Source organism: Trachymyrmex cornetzi, unplaced genomic scaffold (assembly GCF_001594075.2).
Source record: "Trachymyrmex cornetzi isolate Tcor2-1 unplaced genomic scaffold, Tcor1.1 scaffold1137, whole genome shotgun sequence".
Taxonomy (NCBI): Eukaryota; Metazoa; Arthropoda; class Insecta; order Hymenoptera; family Formicidae; genus Trachymyrmex; species Trachymyrmex cornetzi.
The window spans coordinates 269491-278441 of NW_017295694.1; positions in this window are offsets into that span (position 1 = coordinate 269491).

Sequence of the window (8951 nt, forward strand, 5' to 3'; positions counted from 1 at the left end):
TTATTTTTGATGTTTTTGCATCATTATTATTTTTATTATACTAAAAAATAATTTTATTAAAGAAAAAGGGACATATGAACATGTATGGACCTCCCCTACAGTACAAAATATTGCAGTAATATTGCAATAACATTTCAATAGTGCGCATTATTATAAAAATTACTGCAATATTGAAATTATAATAGTTTATTAGAAATATTGTAACAATATTGCAAAATTTTAATATTTTGTAGAAAATATTGCAATATATTGTTATATTTTCTATAATATTCAAGAGTCTAGAAAGTACATCCATCCAGGGCTATATTCCGATTCCCTGCCCAAATGCCATCCAGGTATCATTCCATCTTTGTTATTTACCGAAAATTAAACAAAGATGACATGATACCCGCAGAACATCCAGGTGGGAATCCAAACATGCCTCAAAAAAGATTGGGAAATCTTCAGAAGACTCGCTATTCTCGTTAACTCGATTTGCATACTCCTTCCTATATCCCTAATAGCACAGATCTCCAAGGGATATTCCAAAGAATATTCAGAGGATATCCCTATGTCCTAAGAACGTTCGCTAGAACGTCCTTCGAATAAAGTGTGCTATTAGGGATGATCCTTGGACGTTCTTCCTTACAAGAAGCATATCCCTCTGGTGGCGGGACTGAGTACTTATTTACTGAATTGTAATATTGCAATAATATATTGCAACAATGTTTCATAAAATATTACAATCTTTCAGAATATTGCTGCAATATTTCGTTCTGTACGAATTATTTTACATATAATTATATATGTTTATGAATATTTATGTGTTTATGTATGTTTATACATATTTATATGTATATATTCATACATGAAAAATTTTTTACCGGGATATGTAGATATATATATATACGAGGTAATTGCCGGCCCTGTATATATAATATATGTATAATATGTATGCATATACAAATATCTATACACAAAAATACATAATTAACTTCAACTGTGTGAAATAATTGCATATTTTGAACCGATTACAAGTTACAACTAACAATAAGTTTAAATTAAATTCGAGGCTAAAAATATATTTTGCTTAGTACTTCTCGCACATATCTTTATGGTATGATTAATTTAAAAAATTATGAATTATTTACAGGCACGTCCACTTACAACTGTGCCTTATATCACTCAAACTAAATAAAATATTTAAGATACAAATATTACTAATAATGCTATGGAACTTTTTACACAATATTTCCACCTATGCCAGTACATATTTAATACTTGCAGCTCAAAATAAACAAATAATGATATTGACATATAAATTCTTTTACAACTTTTTTTGTACATATTTAAATTTTATTTTGAGAAGCGCGTTCTTTCTCCTATTAAACTACATATGTCAAACTGTTTACCGTAAGGTATAGTAGACTTAAAACATTACTAATTATTTACTAGAATAATAAGCACAAGCATCAATTTCGCAGCAATAAATTTATACATATTGAAGTTGTCTTTGAAATAACGCAACCTTATTTATTGGGTGCAAAATTTTCAATTTTATTACAATTCAAATTGTATAAAAACAATTTCAGATAAACGAGACAGTAACAATTCTTCACAAATTATCCAATTATAATCTCGATGAGGACTTACGTGAACAGGTAAATATTTACGATGAAATGTTACATATAATTTTAACTATTCTATGCGTAATTTTACTAGGGCTCATGAAATTTTGGACACCTGCATAAATTTTATGTAACGATTATGCAAAAAATTAAGACATTATAAAACAGCAATTGTATAATATTATATTCTTATATATTTTAGGATACTTATGCACATACTAACATTATAGCTAAAGATATATAGATTAGAAAAAGTTTTCTAAATTATTTTTTATTTTACATGTCGAAAGTGAACATTTGAAATTTATCGATTATATTAATGTTCTATAAAATAAACACTATGCATTTTAGCATATAAAATTGAAAGTAATTCACAAATTTGTTTGAAAATAATTTATAAAACTTTTGCAATTACTGTTATTTAGTTTAATAATAAAGGGCATAGCGGAATATATAAGCATGTGAAATCTGTCCCCGCACCGATCGAGCTCAAATTGGTGTCATTAGTTGGCACTCCTCAGATGTACAACTTCCCAAATATTAGCCTCGAAATTGCATTTTTTGGGGTGTTATGGAGAGGGAAAGCAAAACCAATAAAGTGGTTTTCTTCGGAAACGACTGTACCGATTTTAATTAAAAAAATATGTTGTAAACATCGTTTAGATAAAGTGAAAAAAAATTTTTGATATTTTTACGATGAGAACAAAACCATTAAAAAAATTTTTGAATTTATGAATTTTTTTTTGGTGATAATTTTGAGTGACCACTTTTATACTTCATGAAAATAATCTGTAGACTCTCTACTTTAACATATATTTTTTTTAAATTTTTCGGAATGGTGGAACATGGTTAAAAAAAACAATCATTAACGCAACATCGTGCCGACTGGGCGGCCACAGCCGCGGCCCCGGCGTGATGTGGCGCATGGCGGCTGTTGCCATGGTACTATATACTAACCTTGTTGCAGTGTTGCAATGTTTAATAATTGATAGATACAAAGATTTTATTATTGCCTACATATTTATTCAGTGAACATTATAATATAATAATATATAATATTACATATTTCCATTAAGGACATCTGCAGTTAGCCTATAAAACTTATAGCTCCCGGAGTTTACCACAAAGAGATACGTTTTTAAACTCCATATTTTCGGGATGCTTTTTTAACGTGAGTCCCCTCGCCCCTCACATTAACAGAAGAGGATTAATTAATTCTTAATCATCGTCATTATCACTTTCAATGGCTGGAATAGAATTATCTTTCTTAAATATATAGAGCGAGCGAGACAGTGAGAGAGAGCGCCCGTCCTTCTCGTTCTATCAGTAACTTGTAAACACAAGCGAGTAATGGAGCGAAAAGGACGATCTCTCTCGCTGTCTCGCTCGCTCTCGTGCAGCGGCGAAGTCGGTCAAGTCGGTGTTTTTTTGGTGGGGATGGTTTTTTGTGGTGCCGAGGACCAAATGTGCATCAGAGCTCCACACTACAACTCTCTAGACGATGCGTATCCCCACCGGCGACGATCGAGCTTAGCGCTCGACACACCATCTGCCCACTGAAAGCTGAACGGCTACAGCGACTCCGTAAAAAAAAACCACCGTACTGTTTCTTCTGTGACGTACGTCATAAAAAACGGTGATCACACTGTACTACAGTGCAATACCTCATTTTATGTAAAAAGAATATAGCTTATGATTAATCTGATTCCAAACAGAGAACAGCAAGCGTATTATTAGATTGTGATAAGGCATCTATTACTATTGTTAATATTATATTTTTCAAGTTTATCTTGCTTCATTAAAAAATGTCTACGGCGTTAAACGTGCACGTATTGTGTGCTGATTGTGACATCAATTTAAAGAAAATTAGTGGTAGAAAAAATAGTACTCAATGAAGAGGAAGCCAATTTTTTAATACCTATTTAGAAAGAATGATATCTGTCAATGTTGCATTTGTTCTTCCACAAAAAATCTTACAGTAATTCCGGAAGAAGCTCGAATGCAATCGTATATTAAGAGAAAAATATACATATCAGTTGGTAATCGATGTTGTCAAAGTCATATAATAGTTACTTTCCATTTACACACAAGTGAAACTGAGTCTGAAGTGAGCTGAGTATTTTATACTCAGATTAATGACGTCACTACTTGCTTTGGTAAAAAGTTATCACATGTCAACACAGGTTCATAACCTCAATTTGAAGTCAGTTTACGAGACTCAATAAAGCACACGGTCTCGATCTTGTGCAGATTATGGGTAAAAACTCAGTTGAATCTCACTTATCAGAATGCAAAAGGAACGCGCATTCAACTGAGTTATGATGTCACAAGTGAGAATTATCTGAGAATCGGTGTAAATGGAAAGCAGCTAATAAAAAATCGAATTTTTGAAGATCTTAATCTTCTGAAGGTATACTCTAACACAACAAGTCTCACTGGGTTAGAGTTATCCAAAATGATGGAAACTCTTTCCATCAAATGTGATTCGACATTACTTGACAAAATCGGTGAATTCAGTCTCTCAGAAAAACTTGACGTCTTTACGGGACTAACTTGGGACAATCTTATTCAAATAAAAGATATGATGAGTTCTTTGAGAAATAGTAAATCGCGTTCAGTAATTCAAGCTCTGGTTGTATTTTTTATGAAATTACGTACGGGAAACTCCAATAAAATGATAGCTTCCATCTTGCAATTGGAGAACGAACAATCAGTTTCAGATTATTCTGCGAACATAATCAAGTCATTTGAAAATGACATTTTACCGTTTCATTTCAGTTTACATGCTCTTAATAAGGATGATCTTATTCAAAATCATACTACTGAAATAACAAAAAAATTGTTTGATGTTCGTGACAATTTATTTTTAACTTGCGATCGTACGTACGCCCGACATCAAAAAAGCACTAATAATGAGTACCAGAGGAAATCTTTCTCAGGACAGAAAAAAGTTCCCCTCTGCAAATCCTTCACTATCTGTGCAACTGACGGATAATTGACATCCTCGGACCGTATCTTGCAAATCAAAATGATGCGGAAATATTGAAGAACATCATTCAAGATCCAAATGGTTTATGTAAGTTTTTTAAAGACGGTGATACTTTTGTTAATGTTAATCTGTTAATGTGAGAGATTTGTTAATGTAAGAGGCGAGGGGACTCACGTTAAAGAAGCATCCCGAAAATATGGAGTTTAAAAACGTATCTCCTCGTGGTAAACTCCGGGAGCTATAAGTTTTATAAGCTAACTGCAGACGTCCTTAATGGAAATATGTAATATTATGTATTATTGTATTATAATGTTCACTGAATACATATGTAGGCAATAATAAAATCTTTGTATCTATCAATTTACTTGGCAATTAAACATTGCAACACTGCAACAAGGTTAGTATATATTAGGTATGGGAATAAGTTTCCGCCCATTAGAGAGATGTCGTTAGTAGCACTGCTTGTGTGTTTGATAAAACGGCAATACATGTATTTGAAAGGTGTGTGTTCAAGCTTTTGAGCCCAGTAGTTGATATTCGTTCGAAGCGATTTGTTTGAACTAAGCTTTGAAACAAAAACAATAGGAATGGAACAATAGGCACGATAAGCCGATTCTGCTACGTGACAACGCTATGTCACACGTTGCAAAACCGGTCAAGAAATACTTGGAAGGAGTGAAGTGGAAAATTCTGCCCCACCCGCCGTATTCACCGGACATTGCTCCTTCAGATTTCCATTTGTTCCGGTCCATGCTGTCGGCCCTTTCTGGAGAGCAATTCAATTCTTATAAAGATATCAAAAAATGGCTTGATAAATGAATCGCTTCAAAAGAACCAGATTTCTTCATTCGAGGAATCTGTTTATTACCTGAAAGGTGGGGGAAAGTTGTCGCTTCTGATGGAGTATACTTTGAATGAACTTACTTTGTATTGTTTTATTTAAATAAATACATCTTTTTCATTTAAAAAGGGCGGAAACTTATTCCCATACCCAATAATACCATGGCAACAGCCGCCATGCGCCACAGCACGCCGGGGCCGCGGCTGCGGCCGCCCAGTCGGCACGATGTTGCGTTAATGATTGTTTTTTTAACCATGTTCCACCACTCCGAAAAATTTAAAAAAAATATGTTAAAGTAGAGAGTCTACAGATTATTTTCATGAAGTATAAAAGTGGTCACTCAAAATTATCACCAAAAAAAATTCATAAAAATTCAAAAATTTTTTTAATGGTTTTGTTCTCATTGTAAAAATTAAAAAAAATTTTTTTTTCAACTTATTTAAACGATGTTTACAACACATATTTTTTTCATTAAAATCGGTACAGTCGTTTCCAAAGAAAACCACTTTATTGATTTTGCATAACTCTCCAAAAAATACAATTTCGAGGCTAATATTCGGGAAAGTTTTACATCTCAGGAGTGGCAACTAATGACACCAATTTGAGCTCGATTGGTGCGGGGGCAGATTTCACATGTTTATTCCGCTTATTATGCCCTTTGTCTCAAATTTACTAATTAATATGGACGCTGTTTATATTTTAAAACTGAAAAATTGATTGATTTTGATACATATTTAAATTAAAAATAACGAAATATTACTTAACTTATGGATAAATTAAACAATACAAAGATTCTTGATGTTAAAATTAACAATAAAAATAATGGGAAAGGCACGTAAGAGTCGATTATAAATTTCACACAAATAAAAAGTTAAAAAATGTTTTGAAATAGAAATCGATTATAATTAAATTAAATTAAAGTTGAAACAATGATCATAACCACCGACGAGATACTATTAAAGATCCTTACGGGAGTTCGCATCCTTGTAAATATTGAAATGATTAGTTAAAAACTGATAATATTGTACTAATTTTATGATTTATTAGTTTAGTATATGTATTTATGCATTTATAACTCAATAATACTCGATTTTTCTTTAATTGAGGTTTCAGTGTTATCATCAAAGTTAGATTATCAATAAAAATGATAAGTGCAGAGAAAAAATTGTGATTTTTTTGCAATATATAGGATATTACAGTTTTACAAGTATGTATATTTATTTATGGGACATTTATATAATAAAAAATCATGAATTTAATAATGCATGAGCCAAATATTTATGTTAATAATAGTAAATTTATATAGTCGGTAATGTCAGCGTTCTTGAATTACCTCCGGGCCCTTGGGACCCTTTTTATACCGCCGAAAATTTGCCCAGGGTTGACGGTCTTTAATAAAATATCTCGTCGGTGTCATAACCAATAATAAGATTTTATTCGGACCGACAAGAATTAAACACTAAGTATAAGAATATTCAAGCCTATGACGGTCAAAGCTAGATCTTTTTTGCCTAAACAATTCCCAGTGAAATATCTATATCCTACATATGTACATGCAGAGATATCATATTTTTGTAGTTATTCAAATTGCGCGCCGAAATTTTTCCGGACTCTATCTAACGCAATTAAACTACTGCAATAATATCACAAGTTAAATTAAATTGACAATGTGCTGAAAAAAAATCTTAAATAAATCTATTGCGAAAAATATTACCTCGGCCGGGACTTGAACTCGGACCTCTTGTAATCCGTACGAGCGTCCTAAGCCATTAGACCACCGAGGCCTTTCGGCGCGCAGTTTGAATAACTACAAAAATATGATATATATGCATGTACATACATAGGATATAGATAATTCACTGGGAATTGTTTAGGCAAAAAAGATCTAGCTTTGACCGTCATAGGCTTGAACATTCTTATACTTAGTGAATGATCATAACATTACATGTTTCAGCTGCTAGTTTGAGCATTCTTCAGTTGTCATATAAGCCAGTATATTATACATTAAATAACTGTAGAAAAATTATACGTGCGTTGTGCGATGCCCGATGAGTGCTTTACTGAGTATACGAATTTGCTCGCAAACGATTAAAAGATCCATTGTTGTTGAATTCGATAATCTAGTATGATGGAAACATGATACATAAATTAGACTGCTCCTTTCATATCTAACAATATAATGTAATTAATGTTTTATAATAATGCCTTAATTTTATGATCATTTGATAGAATTTATGCTAATATCTGAACTTTCATGAAAGGTAGTGTATAACTAACGTTTATTCAATTATTTATTTCAATTAGATTTTACAATTTATGTTGCAAATAAAAGTAAGGGAGGTAAAATTTGGCATCGGACTTTTCCACTTTGGATATAATTTCGTTCACGAGGTACGTCCAATATTAATTAAAAGCATAAGCATATATGTAATAGAATGTACACATATAATAGACAATAAATGCTCATACATACAATTTTGTAAATTATTATACAAATATCTAAATGGCAATATAGTATTGAAATCATTTCTCAATTAACCCTTTGAGTACTTTTTAGATTCTTAGGAATCTAAGTTATGCAACTTTCATGAAAAATTACATTAATTTATTTATTTTTTGCAATTTTGTTATAAACAATCAATGTAAAAACACGCGTTTTTTTAGAATAAATTCGGCTATTTTTAAACGTGAAGTGCTAGATCTTTGAAAATTTTTATTGTACTCCATATCTGAAACTATAATATATATTTTTTTCAAAATTTTCTGCTTGCTATTTTTTTCGAAAAAAATTTTTGAAGTCTTGGAAAATTGATATTTTTATGGAATTTGAATAAAAAACTTCGAATTTAGACCGAAAGTCGCCATATTGGATCCGCCATTTTGAATTTTGTAATTCTGACATCGGAATCGTAATCAGCGGCCCCGAAAAGCCATAGATGACCTATCGATTTCAATAATTTGTTTAGAAGAAAAATGTGTCTCTCGAAGGGTTAACTGCATTTTTGTATTTTTCATTGTGTTAATTTACAAATTAAAAATTCTTTTTTTATTAATTGTTCTCATTTTAACATAAATATCATTTAGTATAATAAAAGTTTTTTTTTCAGTTCTACAGCGCAACTTTGTCTGTGCTGATGATTTTAATATCGGTACATAATAGACCTTTCTAATGCATGAGAAAAATGGTTTTGATATCAACGTACATAATTAAATGCACTTTGGTTGAACCAAACATTTATGGTTGTTATGAAAAGATTCGAGATTTTACAGCTATATTGTTTGGTAGACTATATTTTCTTATAAGAATTATAGCATATTATATTGTAAAGATATGTTTAATATTTTTCAGCTGGATTTAACAGACATCAAATACTACTGATTGAATACATACGCAACATATTACCAGATTTCTGATGAACGTAGAGACCCTTTACTAGAGACATTCGGCACACAAATGGCGGCGATAAATCGATAAATCGATTCGATCAGTTGTCGATTTCGTTTGTTGATCGTT